At 42.9% G+C, this 23,557-nt stretch overlaps 1 protein-coding gene across 3 annotated transcripts in view; it reads right to left on the bottom strand.

Annotated features, from left to right (window-relative positions):
• The window catches only part of MMP16 (matrix metallopeptidase 16), a 451,752-nt gene that overhangs the window by 185,398 nt on the left and 242,797 nt on the right, over positions 1–23,557 (bottom strand). Inside the window, exon 1 of one of the 3 annotated variants that reach the window (XM_019651640.1) lies at positions 17,634–17,687. The exons of the other annotated variants lie outside the window; for them this stretch is intronic. The gene's annotated coding sequence lies outside the window, so the exon portion shown is untranslated. Of the gene's footprint in view, positions 1–17,633; positions 17,688–23,557 lie in introns of those variants that run through there. 3 annotated transcript variants of the gene reach the window in all.

Consider the following 23,557-nt stretch of genomic DNA (forward strand, 5'->3'; position numbering starts at 1 on the left):
AGGGAGGGAGGAAATGGTGAAACTTTGTATTTCTAAAACAAAATCTTGCTTTCAAAGGTATTTCATTTGTTTTTCCCTATAGTGCATGGACCTTCCTTTTCACTGTTTTAGTCTTGAAAGAAGAGTTTCTTGAATTCCACAGTGTTTTGGAATATTAATCTAAATGCTGAGTTTCAGTACTGTATTACAAACTAAGAAACAAATAAGTCCATCTTTACCTAAAAACACAAGTCTCCATAATCTTTATAAAAAACAAATGTAAAAACATATTTGTCAAATAAAAATTGCACCTGACAAAGTTAAACGGGCAAAGAAGACTTTACTCAAGACTGTTGCAATAGGAGAGAGGCTGAAGTAAAAGGTAGGAGAGTTTAGTGCTGAGGTGAGCTGGGGGAGTCACTGGAGGGCCTGAGGGGAGGCTGTTCATGGGGTTCACAGGGGTTAGCTTCCTCCCCTCCCACAGAGGCTGGAGACAGGGCCCATCTTTCTTGGTGATTACAATCCAAAGAATGACTCCCAAGTCCGTGGGAAAGACATTCCTTGGTTGTAGAAATGGCTAGAGACTGGGTGAAGGCAGAAAGAATTCACAATTCCAAGGTTCTAGAGTCAGTGCTCTATGAGAAGAGAGGTCGGGGGCCCACAGTCGGGAAGAAACCTGTCTAAAGTGTAGCCAATCTGAGAGGAGGTTAAGGCCATCTTGGTGAATTCCCTCTTCTAAGTTTTCAGATGACAAAGAGTTTCATACACACTAATTCATGTCTGTAAATCTTTATTAGCCCAAACTGTATTCCATCTAAATCTTATGGGCATTGGGAAACTGCTTAATTCTAAGGCTGATCAGTCATATCCAATTATAGATTATTTTGAGCTACACCAAAGTTCTGTTGAATACCTAAGTTGCCTTCTTGTTGGTTGATTTAAGCAGAAATTGCCTCTTTAAAAATTTTAGTTTATGGTTTTTGGTTAAGATTAGCATTTGGCAAGCAGTGCCCCTAATAAAATTTATCCTAATTTCTCAAGAAAATTCCCAAGAGAACTTTGGTGGGGTGGAGAGGGAAACATTAAAAAAAAACCAAAAATGTAAAATCTCACAATTCCAGCTAAGAAGAGGGGAAGGGTGTCTACCCATTGAAATAATCTGGCAGGAATTGGAGAAAACTGTTCTTACCTGGTGTCCATGAATTGAAACTCAACAGCTGAGAGAGGATTAAGTCACTTGCCCCACCCCCACTAACTGTTGCCCTGGCTCAAAACCCCAGGGTCTGTACAGAAACTTCAATAGCTTTCCGCCCTGGGAAAGCTCTGCTTCTTGAGACAGTGAGAAAGCATGTCCTCATTCCACTCCATCGTCTCACACGTTGTCATTTGGACCTTCTGAGCTCAACAAGTCAGGGGGCAGGAAACAAGGCTCATGGTCACGGCCCTTTGCATTCGAGGGGGAGTGGCCCCCGAGCAGCGTGTCACTGAACCCTGGTAGCAGAGCTAACCCTCCGTCGGGCACAGCTTATCTCACAGATTGTTTTCAATTTGTGATTTTTATACTGAATTTATGTAACATATATTGTTTTTACTTTGTGGCAAATTAAAATTTTGTTCTGAATAAATAATAAGCATGCTTACACATTATTTTCATTCATTTTCAATTTAAATAAATAAATGTCATACACGCATCTAGTAGATGCATTGCGCCCGACAGAGGGTTAAGCATCTAAACCCATCAGGTAACAAAAGTGCATACAACATGGGCTGGACGCTGTGCAGGAGTCAGCTTTAACACATCATCCATTCCCCAGACCTGACAAAATATTTCAGGTCGCTTCTGATGTCAGGCAGAATCATTTCTTACCCTTGAGGACTGGTCCCCCACATTTGGCACAGATGACTTAATGATAAATCTACAACTCCCACAAAGACACAGTACATGAAGGCGACAGTGCAGAACATCACCTCACCCTTTCGCCCTCCCCATTCGTCCTCCCTGGCTGACAAGCCCAAACAGGGTCAGCGGGCATGGAAGCCTGCAGACACATCCCCAGCTGAGCAGGGGCAGCAAACAATGGCCCATGAACCCGTGCCCCAAACACAGCATGTAACTGTTTCTGTATGACCTGCAAGCTAGGCATGGTTTCTGCATTCTTTAGAAGCTGAAAAACATTTTACAAGATATTTGGCGACACAGAAAAATCAGATGAAATTTAAACTTCCATGTCCACAGGTGAAGTTTTATTAGAACGCAGCCATGCTCCCCAGTTACATGTCGTGTGCCCACCTCAGGGCTCCACTGAGAGCCTAGGAAGTGCAGATGGACCACAGGGGCTGTCACATCCCTGCCTGTGCTCCGAGCATGGCGGCAAGGGGACACAGCCACCACTCAGCAGCACTGTGAACGCCACATGCATCTGTGTGCCACCAGTGCACACTGGTCACGTCAAACCAAGAAAAAAGACAACAGTGGACTGCACGAGTCACACTTTTGAGGCAGAGTGGTGTGTAAGTTATTTTGTTACAGAATTAGGTGAGAAAGATTGTTTATTATTTAATGACATTATGTATAACTATGCTAAAAGCATACAACATACATTGATGTCACATAAGCATTCGTGACAATATTCCCACCTAACCAGAAAGTGTCAGGAAAATTAGAAAAAATTAAAAGATATTTAGCAATAGCAGAATTTGCTCATAAAAATAAGTTTCTGATAGGCTCATTTGTAAATCAAGAAACAAGCAAACAAAACAACATTTACTGATGGAGAGTTCATTAAATTGTGTTTGACTGCAGTGGCCAAACAAAGGTACCCAGAGAAAAGAAACTCGGTCAATTAAGACTCCTAGCTTTTTGGTGAGAATAATGGTTCTAAAGATTGGAGAACTTGGTTAAAAGAGCGATCGTCAATTAAAAACATATAGCAATCAATTTCAAATGGTTTCCCATAGCTCCTGATGAGTCAAGAGGTGACAATGATCCAGCTCAGATGCTGCTATCTGAGGAGCCAATGCCAGGTTTGAAGTGATGAAATAACCAACCTGCAGGGACATTCCCTGAGGACAGGCAAGAACATTCAAAGAAACTGAGAAAACAGGAATCTGCACAACTGCAAGTGCAGTCTGTTAAGTACTGGGTTGTCAGAAAAGTCATGACGTATTTTTTCTGTTTTTTGTTGCAAAAATGCGTCATGACTTTTCCAACAACCCAATACATAACAACAATGGTGACAACAATGTACATGTAGTCTGACAAAGTCACAGAACTTGTGAAAATGCAATGCAGTTAAACCCTACGGCCACTTACTGTCCTATTCATGCAGGTACTGTGTGGGAAACACACTTGACCTCTATAACTTGTTCCTGTTGTAAATATGAGCTTAATTTGCTCTTATGAAACTATTGTCAGTTGTGTCAATGTTTGTTAGAAATTGAAGATGAATAATCGGACCTGCCTAACTTCACAGAGATGTTTAAATGGCTTAGCAGAGGTAAAATTCCACTGGGATTTTTTGAGCCCAGGAACAAAACCAGTTTCTTCCGAATGAATATAATTGTCTCTACCACTATCTATTATAGACATGATAATATTTCTTAATGAATTCAGCCTAAAATTAAAAGGCAGAATGGTGCTTATGTGTGGATCTTACGCTGGCAGTGCTGTCATTTCAACAACCGTGTTGTATGAATCACAAGTAATGTCAGCTGCTTTAAACACATTTCGTGCCATCCAAAGTTAAAATCAGAAAGGGGCTCTCCGTTCCCATGCAAATTTATAGTGGATCTATTTCCTGAGCTCAACTACAGGTCCAGATACGTATTTTGGAACTTGATATAAATGTAAAAAAAAAAATCATAATTCAGAATCCATGTAAGTGCAGAATTGAGGAACTTTTATCTAACCTTCAAATAGAAGTGATTAATCCACAATATAATGATATACTAAAAAGTAAATATCAAGAGAATAATCTAATAGAATTCTATAAATGACTTCCAAGTGATAAATGTGTTCAATTAAAATTATAAGCTTTTGGACTGATATCAGTATTTAACAGTACTTTTTTATATGGAAAGACATTTTCTAAGGTGAAATATGTATACTCTTATTACCTAGTAGCACTAAACACCAAGTTTTAACCTCAAGTGAAAGGTTATCTCCCAAAATGCTGAGATCAGAGTTTAATTCTCATTGGACCATAACTTCTAATTTCTTCATGAACATTCAGATTGTTTTCTCTGTTGTTTTTAATTCTGCACCTTTAACCTTTCTTTTGCGTTTTGCAAGTTTCTATGTTAATATCTGTGCTATCAAATCTCCTAATTTTTCTTAAAGACCTCCCCATGGCTGCCAACAATTCCCTCTTCTTCATCATATCTGAATCTCAGCCCCCAGCCTGTTTCACAGGTCATTGTGGACGCCAAGATGAATCTCTGTGCCTGCTCTACGTCTACCAGCTGGGTTTCTCTAGGCCATCAATTCAGTAAATTCCCAAGATAGGTTCATGGCAGATAATACTTATGGGTCTGAAAATGTCTTTTTTCTTTCCTGTCCTCGCATTTGATGACCTTTTGGCTGGGTATAGAAATCAAGGCTGAAACTTTTTTTCATTCTTGAGGGTTTTATTCCACAACCTTTCAGCTTTTAGTATAACAAACAAACCTGTTGTCATTCAGATCCTCATTTATTAATGGGTATCTCATTACGATTTGTTTTCAATCTAGAATATTTCACAAGTTTTAAATACTTGAATGCTGGTATTTTACAATCATAGACCTAAGTATGAGTCTCTTCTTCATTCTATTCAGACGCTCCGGGTCCTTCCAATGACACAACCCTGGCTCCCAGTCTCTGCTAATTTATATCTCTCTGCTCAGCAGTCAAATGTAGGACTTCCTATATTATTCCTGAATGTCTTTTATAGCCTCTTTTTTTAAAAAAATTATATTTCCCTGCTATTTGTCTTTTTGTTCTAAATGTTTGGACAACCTCAAAATTATCTTCCTTTTTTGCCTTTTCATTTCTAAATTTGCAGTTATATGTTTAATTTCTTAGAACTCTTCCTTGTCTCCAATGCCAATTAAATCACTCAAAGAATGCTAATACAAGTGTTGCTTTATAATCAATATTTTCTGATTCCTCTGGGACCTTCTTGTCTACTTGCCTAGGTGGGTGAAGTTTGACTATTCATATCTTAACTTAATGCAGTAAAAAAGACCTTACGTCTTTAGGTAAATACAGTCAACTGGTGTTGCTTTAAAATAATAAGATGAAGTCCTACCCATTATCCTGGAAATTCCTAAATGCTAAAAAGAATGAAATTTTAATGGATGTAAAAGATGGAACTACTGAGACTTACTGAGGAAGTAAGGTTATGGGGGGTAAGAAGAAAGAAGAATTCAGGTGATTCTTGAATTATTTACTACAAAACTGATTGTCTTGTGGAATTGTTACTGAGATTGGGAAAAATTTAATTTTGGACTCAGTAAGTTTAAGATGCTAGTAAAGCATTCAAATGCAAATACCAAGACAATAAGGCTATGAATTTAAATTTTGTTGTATTCGTACAAATTTGGTAATAAAACCACGGGACTGGAAAAGATGCCCTAAGGAGAAAAAATAAAGAGGGAAAAGAGGGAACAGAACTTAGATCTCAGGTCAGATAGAGACAGTGGAGTCAGCAATGGAGACTGAGAAATAATATAATCAGGAAGGCTTAGGGAAAAAGCCAGGAAATTCTGAAATCAATCATGAAAGTAAATTAAAAATAGAGTTCCAAGAAGGGAGCTTTTGATGAGAGGCAGAGAGGTATGTATTAGATTTGTTGATTTCTGATGGTGGCAACTGCAGAGCAGGCAAGTTGACGGGAGTGTTCTGAAGAGTAAATGAGAGGTAAGGAAGTGGTCGGAAAAAACATGCAGCAAGTTACTGTAAGAGTTTCAGATATTAAGGATACTAGATGGATGTGTGGGGTAAAGGGGAGTTTTGAATATTTGTTTGATTGTATGATGCAAGACATTACATCTTATTATGTAAACCTTCTCCCTGTAATGCTGCAGACGGCCTGAGAAAAGGGGAGCCACCTGTCTCAGTACCTGGACAGTCTCACTGGCTTTCCCCAGTGTGACTTAAAGTTACAGCTTTATTGAGACTAATGACGTAGGAAGAGAGAAAGAACCAAAAATGCCAAATCATAGGGAAGGCAGCACATATAAACAATCCACCCTGGCCGAGAGAAAGAACACATCCCCATTTATTCAGTTAAAAAGGAAAGAAGATTTGGTCATGAGAGGATGATGGGCATCTTTTGGAATTGTTTCCATCCCCCATGTAAAATGAAGTCAAGATTATAATATGACACTGAGGAGGAAAAATATGGGGCATTGGAGGAGCAAGGAGGAAATGCGGAAGAGTTACTGAGGGGGAAAAAAACGGTACTACTTGGTAAGATGGCTGTATGCCCGTTGAGGTGCAACTGTTTTGCTGGACTATTTTGATTAAAGATGCAACGCCTCCAAGTGTATTCACACAGCTCTTTGTACATATCACTTAGACTTTGGTTTACCTACAGGTAAGCTCCTGGGGGCTCTCACCTAGACCTTCATCACTGACATGCTGTGCAAAGACAGCATATGATGCACATGTATTCAATGAATGAATGAATGAATGAATGAATGAATGAATGAATGAATGAACGAATGAACGAATGAACGAACAGCAATCCTGGCTCCTGCCTACAAGAGGATTTTATGGGACCAAGAGGTTGTTCCATGAATTACAACACTGCTTATTAGGGGAAAAGTTACTTTTTGTCTAATTATTTATCTCTTCCATCTTTTCCTTCTGTATTTTTTCCCCTCATCCAAATAAAATAAAACACTGGAACTGCCACTTCCAGCCAAACCCTTTTTAAAAATATTGCTCCCTAATGTAAAGGCTGACTTTCAGCCAAAATGCCTCTAACTGATTTAATTGGACAAATATTAGAACGGATTGAGATTTTAGTCATAAATTCTCCAAGTCAGAATGATCTCCCTAGCATCACATTTCCATCCTGGACAGTCTTTTCATGCAGAAAGCCACAGTCAGCGCTTTTCCACCAGCCTCTTCCATCAGATGTTAAGCTGGAGCTTCAGTTTGACTGACTCCACTTTGGTTTCTGCTTCAAGGCAACCTGTTGCCCGCTGGCATATTCACTGCTGCCCTTGCAGACATAGGAACGGCCCCACGCGTAACGTGACCGCAGATGGTGGGCAGCTCATGCTAATCAGCTCCTTGCCGTGTTCCCGAAACTCCCACAGGCAGCCCGGTTCAGGGCCTATGGGCAGGGCCCAGCCTGTGTACTCTAATGGCCGGAACTGTAACACACATGCAGCATCTTTATCTTGCAGTCTTGGAGAGAAAATACTTGTCTGGCTCCGCTCTCCAGCTATCTCAAGGATGACTACTCTGAGCTAAGGGATTTCAGTGTATTGAAGCTTTCTGTTTAAAACAAGGAGGCAGATGATGTGGAATGTTTTGATCTTCCCCAAGTGACCATAAAGTCACTTCAAGCAGTCTTTTGACGCCTCAGACTGACAGAAAAAAAAGGCATGGTTTGCTATGTTAACCAAATAGTATCACTGTGACCTGCTTCTGGGGAACCAACCTTGAGGTCTGCTGGCCAATCTGAAGTTCAGACTTTAGGGACAACTTGTTGCCTTCCAGCTCCCCAGCTCTAACACCTGTTTGTGAAATAGAACCGCAGTCTGGGGAGAGATTTCATCCCCTTCTAGCTGCAGGGTAAATGCAGCAGCTCTAGCTGTCCGTAAGGCCTTGGGGAGAAGACGGGAAAAGCAGAGGAAATGCAGTGTGAAACATGGCTACAGGAGCGATCAAGCAGACTGAACCTGCTCCTTGGACCCTTATTTTCCGATGGGAAATTTAGAAAACATGGTTCAGAAATGCTCGCACGTTCCGACAGCCTGGCCATTCTGGGCTGTGAACAGGGATTGGCCTGGCGTTGAGATTAGGATGGTAACCACTCCTCCCACTGTTTTTCTTGACATGTTCTTATCTGAGCCAGAATAGATCACAGAGTCTCCTAGAAAGAGACATAAGTCTCATTTATTCATACACAAATATTCTCTATCCTTTGAACACAACATATTCCTTAAAATAGAACTTGCTCCTTGAGGAAGTGAATTAATGGCAGCATCATTTTTAGGAAACTATTAAACCATTGCTATGATTTAAACGGTGTCAGAAAAAGTGACAGGCCATATCAGTCTGTGGGAGCAGCTTGCAAACATGTGACTACAGGGATGGGGGAATGTGATGAGATGAACTCGGATCTGTGCCTCTGCACCAGCAGAGTTCAAGGGCCAAAAAATAACTTGCTGGATGAAGAAAGCAGGTAAAGTTTCCAAAATCTGCACTTAAAATATTACTGACGTGGATCTCATGCAATCACAAATATACAGATCTCATGGGCACTTGGTCATCAGCCCTCTAAGGACAGCGGCCCTGTCTTGTCCACATTCCTCCCCACTCAGTGACTCACTTGCCTGTACCAATGCCACCAGCCGACCTGCTTCCATCCCAGAGAAGCCTTGTTACAAGACAAGTTCCTGGTCCCACTAAAGTCGGTCTCTCCATCTGAGTCCTGAATTTCATTCCCATTAGTTTTTCTCAGAAATATATCTTCTGCAATTATGTCTTCTTTCTCCTGCATCAGCAAGTTCTTTTTCTCTCTCTGCTGGATCATGACAACTGGCACACAAACGTGACTTAATATGATCCTTCTTTTAGACAAAATCGTCACACAGCCTCACAGTCCTGGTCACTGCCCCACTTCCTCTTCCCTGTTCACGCAGAACTCCCATGAAAGAGTTGTCTGTTTGTATTGTCCTTTCTGTTTCCTAACTTCCCCTCCTCTCTTCAACCTACCCCAGTGAGGCTGTTCTCCTTGCAACTCCAATGAAAAAGCTCTTTTCAAGATTACAAATGATCACAGCTGGTGGTCCATTCACTGCTCTCTTACTGGACTCTTAGCAGCATCTGACAGAAGTGGTCACAGTTCCCGCTCCAGGCACACTTTTCCAGACTCAAGGATACCCAAGATGCCCGATTTCCTTCCCACCTCACTCATATCTGCTCTTTGGGGACTCCTCCCCTTCCACACATGTGAATGACACAGTGCTCCGGGTGCCTCCCTCGAGGCTCCAGCGCTCTAATTAGACCATCTCATCAAGTCTCGTGACTTCAGTTACAACCTAGGCATAGATGACACTCAAATTTATCTCTTCCTGGAAATCTCTAGTCACAAACTTGGTTCAAATTTAAAATAAGCCTTCCTCGATCAATAAACGGGCCATGCTGCTGAACCATGTGTTTATTCCCCCAGCCTAGGTCCTCACTGATTCCTCCCTTCCTGTCACATGACCCACCCAGTCTGTCAGGAAATCTCCCTGGCTGCACCTCCACATACCTGTGCAGTCCCAACCCCTCTCTGTCAAACCCACACCCACAGTAGCGCCGCCCTGCGCCTGGCCACCACAGCAGTCCCCTGATAGCATCATCACCTCCATTGTGGCCTCATGATATTTCACCACTTAAGCAGCAGCCATACTCTGCCTTCTAAAGCATGAGTCAGATCACGTCACTCCACTGCTCAAACTCTCCAATGGCTGTGCCTTATCCTTGAAAGAAAACTGAAAACCCCGTATAGTGTGGCCTTCTCATGTGGCCTTTGGGACCACATGACCCGGTGCCTGGGTCCCTCTGAGCCCAATCCTGGAATCACCTGCTCCCTCTGCTCCAGTCACTGTGTTTTCTTTACACACGACAAGCTCATTTCCACTCACGGGTTTAGTGCCCTTTCCCATGCCATTAATGGTGAACATCTTCAAGGGATAATTCCTCTGAGCAGGTCACCTATCCAGAACCTTTCCTGGTGCCCTATTCTGGAGTAGCTCGACCATCACTTTCAATGATGTCATCTTGTCCCGTTTGTTCTTATCATTTATCCTGACCTGAAATTACCCTATTTGCCTATTTATTCATTGGTCTGCATGTGTTTCCTTCTCCTCTGTAGCATCCTGACCCTCAGCCACTGGAACACAAGGCTTGTGACGGTAACAACTTGTTTCATTGACTCATCACTGACCTCCGTGGACAACTCCTAATTCTTTGCAAACCTTGGGGTGGAAAGATAATAAAGGGGAAATTGTGAAGGGTAAACTAAAGAAAGGCAGAGCATCATTTCTCTCAATTCTGCTGAGAAAAATGACAGCCGTGTAATTATGTTAAACTGAAAACTCTCAGGATGTGTGCATATTTTTTTTAATAAGGATGAATGCATGGTCCAAATCTATCATCGCTGGGTCACAGTGAAGAGATCCAGCAGCCTATAAATACAAAAACAAGTTATCGGGAGAAAGAAATTGCCAGAAGCTCACAGAGAACAGAGCACAGAGAAGACAGATGGAGCCCAGAAACAGTCCTCTCTTTGCCCCTATCTGTCTTTTTCTTTCAGAAAATAGTTTTCTGACAGCATAGGATCCTACTTTTGTTTTTATTTTCCCTCTAGCTGTTTAGGCCTCAGTAATAACCACCATTGTGAGAGGAGGAAAAATTTGTTGAATCCTTACTAAGTTTTAAAATTCCACTACATTGAAAAACCCAGATAAAAGAATCTGGATCAGTACTTCGCTTACCATGACAGCCTCGCTAATGAGCACAGCTCTTAGGGCCTGCTACGCATCAGAACGTTCCAGGAACTGTCTGTACCTCATTGTATACCTCCTCGACCGCACGCTAACAGTGTGACTTGGATCCTACTGTTTTCTTTCACTGAGGTTGAGAGGCCTAAGGCAGAGAGAGGTAAATCTGCCCTATGAAAATGGCATGCTGATAAGCAGAATGGGACCCCATGCTTTTAACCACAAATGCAGTAGTTCTCAAGCTTTACGGCACCAGGAAGCATCTGAACTACCCAGAGAGAGGGAGTCTCAACCAACTTCCACTCAGATGCTCCCTCCACAACATCTGGGTGAGGTCCTTGGTCCGCACCTAGACACCATGGCAGTGGCTCCATGGGAGGGACAGTGTGATAACTGACACTAGCCCATCAGACACGTTATAGGCATTTAACACTTGCTACAGAGAAAATAATAATTTGGAAAAATGGAGTCTTTGGACAGAAAGTCACTTTTAATTTAAAAAGGTGTATCAAGCATTCTCACAAATATCCTCACATTACACGTGGCATATCAACGATGCTGTATGAACTAGAGCAGGAAGACTGGAATCAACCCTTCAGGAACATAACTTCCCTCAGAAACACACACACACACATTTTAAACAATTGCAGTCAAGTCTTATGAACCACGTGATCTCAGAAATGGACTGTTTGCTTCAATACTAGCACAATGCTCGTCTCTGCATACCAATCCAAAAGTGAGCTCACAGTCCTGTCTGGGTGCCTTCTGCAATCACGTAACAGAGGTGAGAATATCTAAGCCGTCAGCATGCTTTCATTTACTTCTTACTTTATTTTACTTTTACTTGGTCGCATTCCTATTTCCCATCATTGCCTTTATTTGACATGCTGGAAGGCCTCGCTACTGACCTGTGAAACTCATCCCTGTTGGAAATATGTACTCTAAGTACGAAATGAGGGTATGGAGCATGTGAGGCTGATTTAGACTGAGATGGCTACATTAGGTGTTGGCCTACCAAAAAGGTACCAATGTTTAATTTTTACTACATAAACTCAGAAAGAGCTCACACCCAAAGTTAGAAATCTTCTACGGTTATGTTGGCAGGTAAAGAGAAACCTAAATATTGTCTGTAAGGATCCATGTGAGATAGAGGCAGGTTCATTTACTCTAATGGTGGCCAAAGTAGGAAATGAACAGCCTTGTAACTCCGAGAGCAAAGGCATGAGACACGCTTCCCAAAGTAGAGGCCAAAGCAGAACACATAAGAAGCCAAGTATGCCATCGTACTGTCTATGAATATCTTTAAATTAACAAGCACACAGAGATCAAATGTAAGCAAAGGCCTTTCCAGTGTCACAGGAGACTGCCAATATCCATAAGCTGTTAATTAAAAGCTACCTTGTTACAGGATATAAACAAACTCCCTTTCCTCTTGCTCTTTTTGTGATAGTTGTAAAGACAAACATATAATAAACACAGCAGGAAATAAATGTGCTCTACTTTTCCATTCCTGAGGAGAAGCCATCTGTAATTTTTAAAAATACTGATCAACTAATAAATACTAGCAAAGCATCAAACATGCTGTGTTCATCCTATTAGAAAAAACCAGAAAATACATATTTCCTATCATCCAATAGCTTAAAGATTAGTTGAAGCACTTTACTTTGTACACTTAAGTTCTAATAAATTAAAGGTGAAATGAGAAATAAAAACAATCACATTATAGGAAGCAAGGCTATGTATGTGTCAGTCCGGTTAGAAATGTCCTCATGGAGAAGATGGCACTTAAGATCTTGAAAGATAGAGTTAATTTGAAAAATGGCGGCAATGAAGCAAAAACATGGGTCAAGTCTCAGAAGAAGAACATGCAATGAATATGTGGGGAAGGGGGGTTGGCTAAATGGTAAACATTGAGTGTTTAGGAAAATACAGATAAGATTTCAAGAAGGATAGGGTCATGATCGAGAGGGTTCTGCTTGTCAATCTAAGAGGGTAGGAAGGTCACAAGTAATGAAGAATTTTGATGCTAGAAGTGACATTCTGAAAGCACGATGGGAAAATGTGAGTGTAGAAAAACTGGGAGAAGGGAGCAGCGGAAGGTTTGGAAACGGCAAGATTCCAGATGCAGAGGTGCTGCAGTGCAAAGAAAGGAGAAGCACAAGCACACGTGCCGTGGAAGGTAGTTGGAGAAACACGCTAAGGAGGCCTAAGGCCTCAGGCACCGGGCACTTAAAGACCTTCTGTTAATTTCATGGGAATAGAGGATCCTCACAGATGATAACTGTGGTCCTTACGAAAGCACCCACCATCCCTGAGGCTCTTCCCTGCACATCTTTAACTGGGATTAATGAGAAACAGCCAGGAATACCTTTGTGTATGTGTCCTGCCTTCTTCATCTTTGGATATGTAAGTCCCCAAAAATAGATTAGGGAGAAAGTGTTTCTTTTTTATGCCTACAATGCAAAAGAAAAAAAAAGTTGAAATAAACTTCACTCTATTCCATATTTTCTACTACACGCAGAATAACAACGAGAGTAAACACCCTCTTCATTGCTGAAGGTCATCTAGAAATCTTAGGTCACCTCCACTTGGTCTACCCCAGTCACAGAAGCCATACTAGCTCTGTGGCCTGGGGCCCTTGACCACAAAGTATCCTCCTCAGGCAGAGGGCTGAGGGTGGGAGTGACATCCAGACCTTCATGGGCACCGACTAGATGGGGATTAGGGTGTGGGAAACCCCTGGGAGCTTGGCCACTTGGTGTGCTGACTTTTGCTGCGTCTCATTAATATAATCTTGCCCAGACCGGAGAGGCAGCCCATGTTTAGCAGATCCCAAAACACCTTGCAAATAATTTTGTTAAAAGAGAATTAGTTATGCGATTAGAATACTAAAGGGTGATATTTCAGGTCTGAGTGGCAGCGGGGAAAGCAGAGACATCAGGAGAAATAACAGATTTTGAGAAGACACTACTGAGTTCATTTTGGATGTTTCAAATGCATGATTCTGGGGCAATATCAACATACTAAGGTGTAGGAAGAGTTTAAGAAATACAGGACGGGATGTCAGCAGAGGGATACTGAGATAAAATTGTTGAAGTCCTCTACATAGAGGTTAAAAATCATACACCTGGATGAGGAGAGAATTTGGAGAAAGATGAGCAAAGACCCCAGACTAAGCCTTAGATTCCCAATGAGGAGTTTGAAGAGCTATTAGTAACAGAATAGCGAAGGCAAACCTGGACGCAAGAGGAGAAAGACAGTGTTACTGGAGTTTGGTAGGTAAATATTTGCCATTCATTGATCAAATCAAAGCCAACATTACCTGCCATCTCCTGAAACTTTCTGTAAGCAATACTAATAATACTTCACATAAAATGCAGTTACACCTAATTATATTACAGGGTAACTGGCTTATGTGTGAACATGTGAAATATTCATTTGTGAAGGAAATATTGTCATCACTTTTATAATCTTCAAATGCTCAAAATGTGCTCTAGGGTCACATGACACCATCAATCCATAAAGTAACGTGTCCCCGTCTATCCACCGCACTGTCAATAGTGGAAAACAGTTATGATTCATTTTTTTCATTGTCTCAAGGCTACGAGAAAGTTATGGTACAAAATTCTTATCTCGTCCCCATAAGGCTAACTTCCAGGGCCTGGGGTCTGGATATTTGGGGGATCTCTGTTCAGAGAAGGCCAATTTTAAACAGAGCACCCAATCTTGCAACATGGAAGGCTGACTAAAAACATCCCCTCATGAGGAAGTGAAGCTGAGCCCTCATCTCCCAGAAAATGAAGCTGTCTGTGACATCCTAAATAGCAAAGCTTAATTATCCAATCTAGACACGTGACCACAGCCACCATGTTTTCAGCAAAACACACAGCCCTGTGTTTCCCTTGGCACAGAAAGCAGATGCCAAGGTTTGGAAAATGGCTAATTTGTTCACAGTGGCTTTTCTGTTGCCCATGAACTGACACAACGGTGACTGACTTCTGTGTAAAGGAAATCTAACCACGTAACTGACAGGAAGTGACCTTAAGAGTATTTTAATCTTCTATTTAACTCTGAAAATGTCAGAAGTACCCTTAGGATTTTTCTGACTCCCAAGGTTGGCCGTAAGTGCTGCTCATAAGGTGTCACCCCTCAGCCATTGAGGAGAGGACAGCAGTGGGCTGGGGGACACCTTGCTCACAAGGTGTTCCTTGTAGGTTTTCTGGGGCCTGACTGAATGGTGACACAGATTCCATTCACAGGTCCCTTTAGAGACACATGAGCACACTACACTTGGTCTTTTTCAGATGTGCCCTGTCTGACTCATCTCTTTGTACCAATGGTAATGACATTTCAGTCTGGAGGGATTTTTTCCCCCCTTTTGTTGTACATAAAATGATCCTTGCACTGATTGCAAAATTAAGTCCAACAAACAAAACAGAAATATATCGGTAGCTTTGTAACTTGGTGCACAATAATCACCTTTAATTCATAGGTAATACGTTTCTGAAATGGTCAATTATTTTAGAATGATCCTGCACGTCACCCCATAGGCATCACGTAAGTTCTACAGAGAAAGCCCAAAGAGACAAGTATAAATTTGATTAATGTATTATAGATGTGAAAATTAACCAATCTTAAAGGTATTTCACAAAAATTTATACATTGTGTTTAGTTATAGAAATGTCTTGGTGGATATGAGTTACATTGTAATGTATGCTTTTAATCAAAGCATGGTTACTTTTTATAATACTCTAAATTTCTCATTCTAATAGTTTTCAGCAAACTGAGTCATCTGATGTCACATGAAAAGAAATTTGCTAATTTTCTAGTTCATTCTCACAGGTAATAACTACATAAGATCAGTACTCTCAACAATGAAGACTTCCTCATGTCAGCCCCTTTTGGGCTTGCCCAGCCCAAATACCTTCACAGAAAGACCAAAAAAAAAAAAATTCCTGCCTGATTAATATACCCATGCCTCCTAGGCTAATAAGCTAATCAAGACAAAAGGGACCATTTTATTATTCCATTTCACAGAAATGCAACAGTAGTCCTAGTGAAGTCCAATAACTTTATAGGGTCTGCTATGGTCTGAATGTGTGTTCCCTGCCCCCAACTCATATGTTGAAATCCTAACCCCCAAAGGTGACGGTGCTAGTAGGCTGGACCTTTGGGAGGTAGTTAGGTCCTGAGGGTGGAGCCTTCATGAATGGGATCAGTGTCCTGGTAAGGAGACGGTCCACAGAGCTCCCTCCCCACTTCCACCAGGTGGGGACACCAGGAGATAACTCCCACCTGGAAGAGAGCCCTCACCGGACCATAAGGGCACCTTGAGCTTAGACTTCCATTCTCCAGAACTGTGACAAATGAATTTCTGTTGTTGATAAGCCACCCAGTATGTGGTTTTTATTACACCAGCCCAAGCAGGCTAAAACTGGGTCATCCAACAAATTAAAGAAAAAAGTGAGCTGAGAGGTGAATGCAGTACTTACTCCCGTTCCAGTGATTTAGCTGCCATAGAAGGCCACCCGTCCGAAAAAGCCTGGGATTGTTCACCTGGAGGATACTTACATACAAAGAACCAGAAATACCATTTTCAAATGTTACACATGTGTGTGTCCAATGTCCGATTCTAAGAATATAGTTTCAAAGATTGCCAAGGAGCAATGATTATCAACACCTTGTACATAAAACAAGATAAACTAAGAGGGAAAAAATTCCTTAGAACTTTTCGGTCCTTTCATTTTCCAAAGTGATCACAGCTGTAAGTCTGTGAGATGAGACGTCAACTATTGCTGTGTCTCAGATTTGTTTGTTTTCTTGAATGGTAAAAAAAAAAAAGAGAAAGGTATTTGTCAGAATCATTGTAGCAGGTATTGACATTCCCTGAATTAATCACTTTATTCTCACAGAGCTATGAATAAAATTATGGTCTTTCATTGCCATATGCCTACTCATCATCCATAAGAAATTTCTTTTGCAAAATATTTTAATACATCATTCTCCCAATACATATAATATAATGAAATACACACGTTCTTGGAGGGGGAGGGGAAGAATCCTTACTTTTTGAAAAATCAGGCACTAAAAATATCCGCGGTTATGGGAAGAATAGGCTTGTGTAGATCATTCAGAATCTACACAACTTTGCAACCACAGCCCAAAATACCAACTGAAACGCTAACACCACTGAAAACTTGGGTAGAGTCCTCGTCCATGAAGCAGCGGCCCGATACCCGCATCACCTGGAAAGGTTTTCGGCGGAATCTCCACCCACTGAAGCTGGGGCAGTGCTGGGCCACCTGAGTTTCATCAAGCCTTCCAGGTGGCTGCAATGCAGCCAGATGAGTGAGTCGGCGTACGACTGCACGGCCACGGCCGTTCCAAGCAAAATGAGGCGACATGAGGCAGTGACCCAGGGCGTGCAACGCAGGCAAGGGCGAGATGTGCGCATACGTGGTAGACAGGCCGCCCCTAAGTGGCCCCCCACGCCCAGCCTCCCAGCACCGACGCCTATGAACTGCGCCCCACTCAGGGGCCGGCCTGCACGGACCAGAACACAGCAACCGCCACGGGATGTCACTGCTGACGCCAGCTCCGCCCTGCCCGGGCCTCGTGTCCTTCCACGCGCTCGCCGCGCCCCTTGAGCTGCCCGAGGGGGCGCCCCACGTAGCGGGACGCCCCCTCGGGCCAGCGACCAGCGAGGAGCTGAGCCCGGGGACCAGACGCGCACGAGGAACCGTCCCCTGCCCGCAGCCGGGAGGGGCGTGGGTTCAGGCGAGCCGTGGGGCCATGAGCCAGAGCAGCTGCCGCACAACCGGCCGTGGGGAGCACACGCCCGGCCCGTCCCCGCGGCTGTGTCGGCTCCGCGCCGCGCCCTCAGGCTCCACAGGCCCGGGGCTCATCCCCGCCGACCGCCGCAGTCGCCCCGCGAGGCCGTGACCTACCGTCTAGCGCCGTCGCCGTGTGGGGAGCGCCGTCGCCGCGTGTCTCCAGCCGTAGTGCCGCCGCGGACCAGGAACGCCCGGGGCTCCACCGGGTGGCAGCTGCCCCCAGACGACAACGGCCCCTTTCTAAGGCAGTGTGCCGCCCGGACGGCCGGGCCCTGCGAGTCCGGCCCTCACGCGAGGCCCGCAGCAATCGCCCCTGGGAAACGGAAGGAAACGCGAGCGTCTTACTCAGAGGCGGGAGAGCGCGCCGGGACGCGGCCCACCGCGAGGCTGCAGGAGCGGGCGCGTGCACGGCGCGTGCGCGGGCTGGGGGTGGGGCCTCGGGTCCCGGGCTCACTCCTCATTGGTGAGTTCACGACGGAAGGCGGGAATTTAAAGCGCGAGACGAGGGAAGGCCAAGTAGCCCGGATGGGCACCTGTGGACGTGAACCAGGTGCCTCCGCGGGCGCAGCGCGGGCTCCTCTCCTGGTCCCGCGGCTGGTGGTGTGTCCACTCGGATGGGTGACAGCGTCCTCCACGCGGGTGCCGCTCCGCAGTGGATGTCCCGCCATCAAAGCACCACTGTCGGGCTCACACTCCCGTCACGCGCTGGCGGCCGTGCTGGTGGAAACGGCTCGCGGCGCTGCGGGGCGCACAGAGGGGCAGCCCTCACAGTCACGCTTCCTCAGATCCGTCCCTGGCTAGGGACACACGGCTGTGCGGACGCCATCCCTGCACACGGGCTGCGTGAGCTAATTCACACAACCCCGGCATTTCCACAAGGAGCAATGTTCGTCTTAAGAACAACCCTGGGGCTCCTTAAAGCGCTTGTCAAATTTGTAAGGTTTCATCCACTCCCGATGACTCCTTTAAGGTTTGGGTCATGGGGGTGATAGGAAAAAAAAAAATTTTTTTTTTCTTTTGGCCTCAATCCCTTCCTTTTCTTATTTTACTATCATGGAAAGTCATTCATTGGTACAATGCTAGGGAGAAGCTTTTAGCATAATAGTGCAGTCACACAGGAACTGCCTTGCTGCAGCAGGAGTACTGTGATGTTCCAGACTCCTCGTACTCAGCCAGATCTATGTTTCCTTCCAGGAAGCAGAAAAGGCTGCCTGGGACTGAGCTCGGGTGGGGAAAATGCAGAGACAGGGGAATACACACGTGAGCGTGACAGTAGTGAAACAGGGATTGAGACAATAAAAGAGATTTCCTGGACCTATTTTCAAGGAGGGTTCTGTGCACAGAAAAAAAGATTTGATGGGGAGAGCAAGGACCTACTGTGCGTCACATTTGGGATGCTGCATGTGTTCATCATCAGTGGTTTAATTCCATTGTTTTATTACTCATGACCTACATACATATCTGCACAGCTTTCCAGGCACCGTGAGACCCACCAAGGAGTGATATGTATATATTATATTTGCATCATTTCTCATTCACTTATTTCAGATGCCAAGTTGTACGTGCATTAATAAGGTCCATTTAAATGAGAGAATGCACGTAAAATATTCTGAGAGTGCTCAGGGAGTTTGAACAATTAACTTCGTTTAAATTTAGGTAGTGCCTTCACGTTTAAAGATATGACTGCAGCAATTCAATAAACTCCAATTAATCAGCATGCAACTGAATAAACTGAATTTCGTTTTTAATCTAGAACTCACTATTATCAAAATAAGCAAATAATAGGAAACTATTTTTTACTTTCCACAAGGGGGATCTGAACCTGGGGGAATCCTGCCCTCAGTGTGATTCTTTAGGGATTCAGAAATATGTCCTGAAGCCCCAGCACCAAATTGAGTGGCAGGAAATCCCCTGGGAGTCAGTCACTCTTTCTTTAAGTCAATGGCAATTACTAAATACCTTCTATGAGCTGAGCATTATGCTAGAAACTAAGAAAGAGAGAAAGACAAACTGACAAAGCTAGCCCCTGACACCCTTACGAAGAAGACAGACCTTAGTAAATGAATACAGACCGTTAATGAAGGAACACAAATACAAAGACCTCAAGAGTAAAGGGCTTGCACACGCCGGGATGTGGATGACTAAGCCTGGTGGCTGCAGGTCACTGTGCCTCAAACACATAACAGTGATCCGCAGTCGTCCTCCCAAAGTATTGAATAGGCATCTCCTGTCCTCTCCGTGGGAGAAGCTGACAATAAGGAGACATTTGCACACCTTTTTTGGAAGGACTATGGCAGTGTCCATGGGATTCCCGGGAGAGAGCATTGTAGGGTCACCAGCTTTCTACTGCTCCGGGAAGTCTCAGCTGTGATTCAGCTTTTGCTAAACCTCTCTGGTTTCCTCCGGTCTCCTTATTTTGTCATAGTACTTTGGACAACCAAACCACTCACATCTCATTACTCTTCTAAATCTGTAAGTCTGAATTTCACCACCAGCATCACCTGCCTCCAACCTGCTACCACTGGCACCCAGGTCTCTCTCTCTGTGGTGAACAAGACTGTGGTGAAGGGCTCCCCTTCAAAGAGGACACTGTCTCCATCAGTAATAACATATTTTTAAAACAGATTCTCAGTGTCAATTAAACATTCAGTTTAATTATTGTATCTTCTACAATTTTAGTATTATTCCATAATATGACTAATAATATCCAGGGAGAAAAAAGGCATCCAAGGCACTAAGAAATGGAGAAATAGATTATTTTCAGTTCATTTAAAAGTATTGCCTGAAGCTAGGAACTGGACTATATTTAAGAATAATTTTTAATAACAGATTAAAATCAGGGTTTTTTTCTGGCTTATCTACTGTACTCTCTGTTCCCATGGTTATTCAGCTCATCAGAGTTAATATAATAATATGAAATTAATGATGGAATTATGTTTCAAGTCATGAATAGGTTCCAATATTTTAATGTTATGACTTAATCAGTTTTATTAGACAAAGTTTTAAAAAATGTTGGAAAACCCATGTAATATCTTACAGGATAAGCAGAGTCAGCATTAATTTAGAAGTGCACTGTGAAGCTTATGCTGAGAACAGATAATGGATATTAATAAACTCAAAAAATACAATGAACAGTGCACTCAAAATGGGGTACTTTTTACCTTATAAACTACAATCAGCAGCATTCAAAGTATGAGTTGGTTGTTTTTTTTTAAAGAAACAAAAAAAAAGCAAAAAAAAAAGGCACATAATGCTTATCTTTTTAAACAAAAAGCTTAAAAACTAGAAAGTTTAATTTAATAATAAAGCATTCATTTTTTTCCCCTGAATATTAAACCTAAACAATGACCACACAAAACAGTCCTTATTTAAAAGTAACTCTTGGCTTATATGCTACATTAAATGCATAAAATTTTGCACCATTTCTAACAGAAGTATATTGTGACATTCAACAAACATTTATTAAAACACCATTGATTTGTTCAAACATTGGGATAAATGCAATATGTCTACTTGGTTCATGAAACCAGTTCCCTGTTTTAGAATATAAATCCTAGCTACGAGGAAGCAATCTTGGATTGTAAAATGTGAGTTAGGAAATTAATTAAAATTTTGTATTTTAATTTATGTCAATCTACCTGATGTAAACGTTAGGCCCTGAGTTATACACAGAGCTCTCCATTTGCTGGAAAGAGTCATGAGAAATGGGGTAAATGGTATTGTGATTTCTTATAACGACGATGTTATTGACAGCCCTTTAGAATACAGGTCAAATCCTGTAGTAGCAAAGTACACTGTAGAAAAAGTATGTTCCACAGGCTCGACCATCAAAACCCAGCATGGTGCTTGTGAACTGCACATTTAGAATCTGGCCATGACCACAAAGGAGGCACTTTCACTGGCTGCCTCACTTTCAATAACTTGCATCATTATTCTTCTTGTCCTTCCCAGCACTCGGTGTTGTCCGCTAACGATTTTACACTGTGCTTTACATCTCTTAAAGCTTTAAGGGACCATCTTTCCTTGTGAAGATGTGCTCAAAGAGCCTTCTTATTTGTGGATTCAATAGTTGAATTAGTCTCCCACTTTGGCTGTGTTTGTTCCATATTCCTTATGCTTTCAGTATCAGAGCATATCTCTTGTCACTTTTAAGGAAGAATGTAGTTTTAAGAGGAAAAAGATAAGGAAAAAAGCGCTTATGACATAGCCACCGCCACAGTCAATCGTGTACACAGCCAGGAAAGCTAATGAAGAAACTGGCCTTTCATGGCCCAGCTGTGGCTCTTATTAAGTTTCTCCCTTTGTTTATGCATCTGAAGTTTCTTCTTGGAAGCTATTGATGTGGTGGAAAGAGTAAAATCTTGCTTTAAGCACTCATCATACAAATTAAATTTTAAGTAAAAGCAATTGGTATTGTTGCTGAGTAAGTCCTTCCTCAGACACTCTGCAAAATTGCCTGCTGACGACCCACTGCCTCGCCAGAGCTGCCCGTGGCCTGATAGCCAACAGTATCGATCACAGGTGACATTTATAGTGGAGAGTGCCGTGCAGCCGTGCCAAGTGTGCACAGCAACTGCAAACGGGCTATTTGGGACGAGATGATATATTAAATTACGTGCTGCACCTTCAGTTGAAAAATGGGCATCCTGGAGAAATGAAACTCTCCCGAAAACCAAGCCGGAAAAAAATGAAAATTTGAAAGTAGCCAAGTACTTTTGATAAGTGAATATGTCAACGTGCGTAATGGTGGCATGCGCACGTTTGTGCAACATGACGTGTACCCGTCTCTGTAACTCACGGAGTGCTGTGAGATCTGCGGTGTCGGCGCCATGTCACAGGTGAGGAGCCTGGGGCTTAGACTAAGTGATTTGTCTTTTGTCTGAGTGGAAACAGCTGTTAGAAAGGGCCCACATGCACCCAGCATGTACATACTCAGTCCAATCCATATTTCTGGTTATTGTGCTTTATGTGATAAAGAGAATTGCTTAGTTCCAAAAAATCTCATTTATGAATTATTCCCTGGGGGACAAAGTGATGAAGCATGTGGTGCGATTTCAAGGACGCCAGGAAAGTTACTAACTCCCCAAAGCACCTACTGTGTGGAGATTTGATGCAGATAACCCGGGATAGATGTAGAATAACATACATTTCAGAACTAATGGCAAGCCTTTGGAACTGAAGCTGATCCGATGATGAATGTAGTTCTACCCTGTCCTTCTGCACATGGTGGGTGCAGGGCCCAGACAGATGGGACCTAGGATTAGCCCACTTACAACTTCAGTGTCAGCCTTAAGGATAGAAATAGTCTTTAATTTCAAGTTCTTTCTTTGGCCATACCATTTGGCCTTCCTTATCCATAACATGAAAATCTAATATCAGGCGCTCATATGTTGAGATTTTGGTGAACTCATCAGTGCTGTCCAATAATTTTTTTTAGTTCTGACCTGGGAGTCCAGTAACGGTCATTATGAGAGCTAATGAAGTAAAATCCTTTGATATATGAATGAGTACAACCAGGTTGGTCGGAATAATTCCATCAGTCTCAGAGCTAGATGACAGGGAGCTGTATTTTGGAGCTGTACTTATACCTGTATTTAAGCTTTCAATAATGGAACACAAAAATAATCCAAGACTGGGACATAGTTACGTGTAATCAATTTCCCCTGAATCTTTACCAAGTAATTTTAGGTGTGATTTCGGTTTATTTTTACTCCCCAAAAAGGATTCAGATTAAATTCGCCACTTCTTTAATGCTCTCAGTTACCTGCCTGATGTTTAGAGGTGCCTGTTACAGATGCAACAATGGAAAACAGAAGCATCCAGAATTCACCCTTTGGAAATCAAACGTGTGGCTTAGGTGCTCTGTGAGGATAGCAATGTGATAGCTTCCATGCACTGGAGCGCCTGTTCACATTGTTACGGAGACCCACAGTTTCATCAGAGAACTCGAGGGTTTGGGGCACACCATTCGTGGTATTTCTAGGCACGAGCAAGGGAAGCATGGAGGAAAGGGATGCACACGTCGGCTTGTGTGTGCA

Source organism: Hipposideros armiger, unplaced genomic scaffold, assembly GCF_001890085.2.
Source record: "Hipposideros armiger isolate ML-2016 unplaced genomic scaffold, ASM189008v1 scaffold_163, whole genome shotgun sequence".
NCBI lineage: Eukaryota > Metazoa > Chordata > Mammalia > Chiroptera > Hipposideridae > Hipposideros > Hipposideros armiger.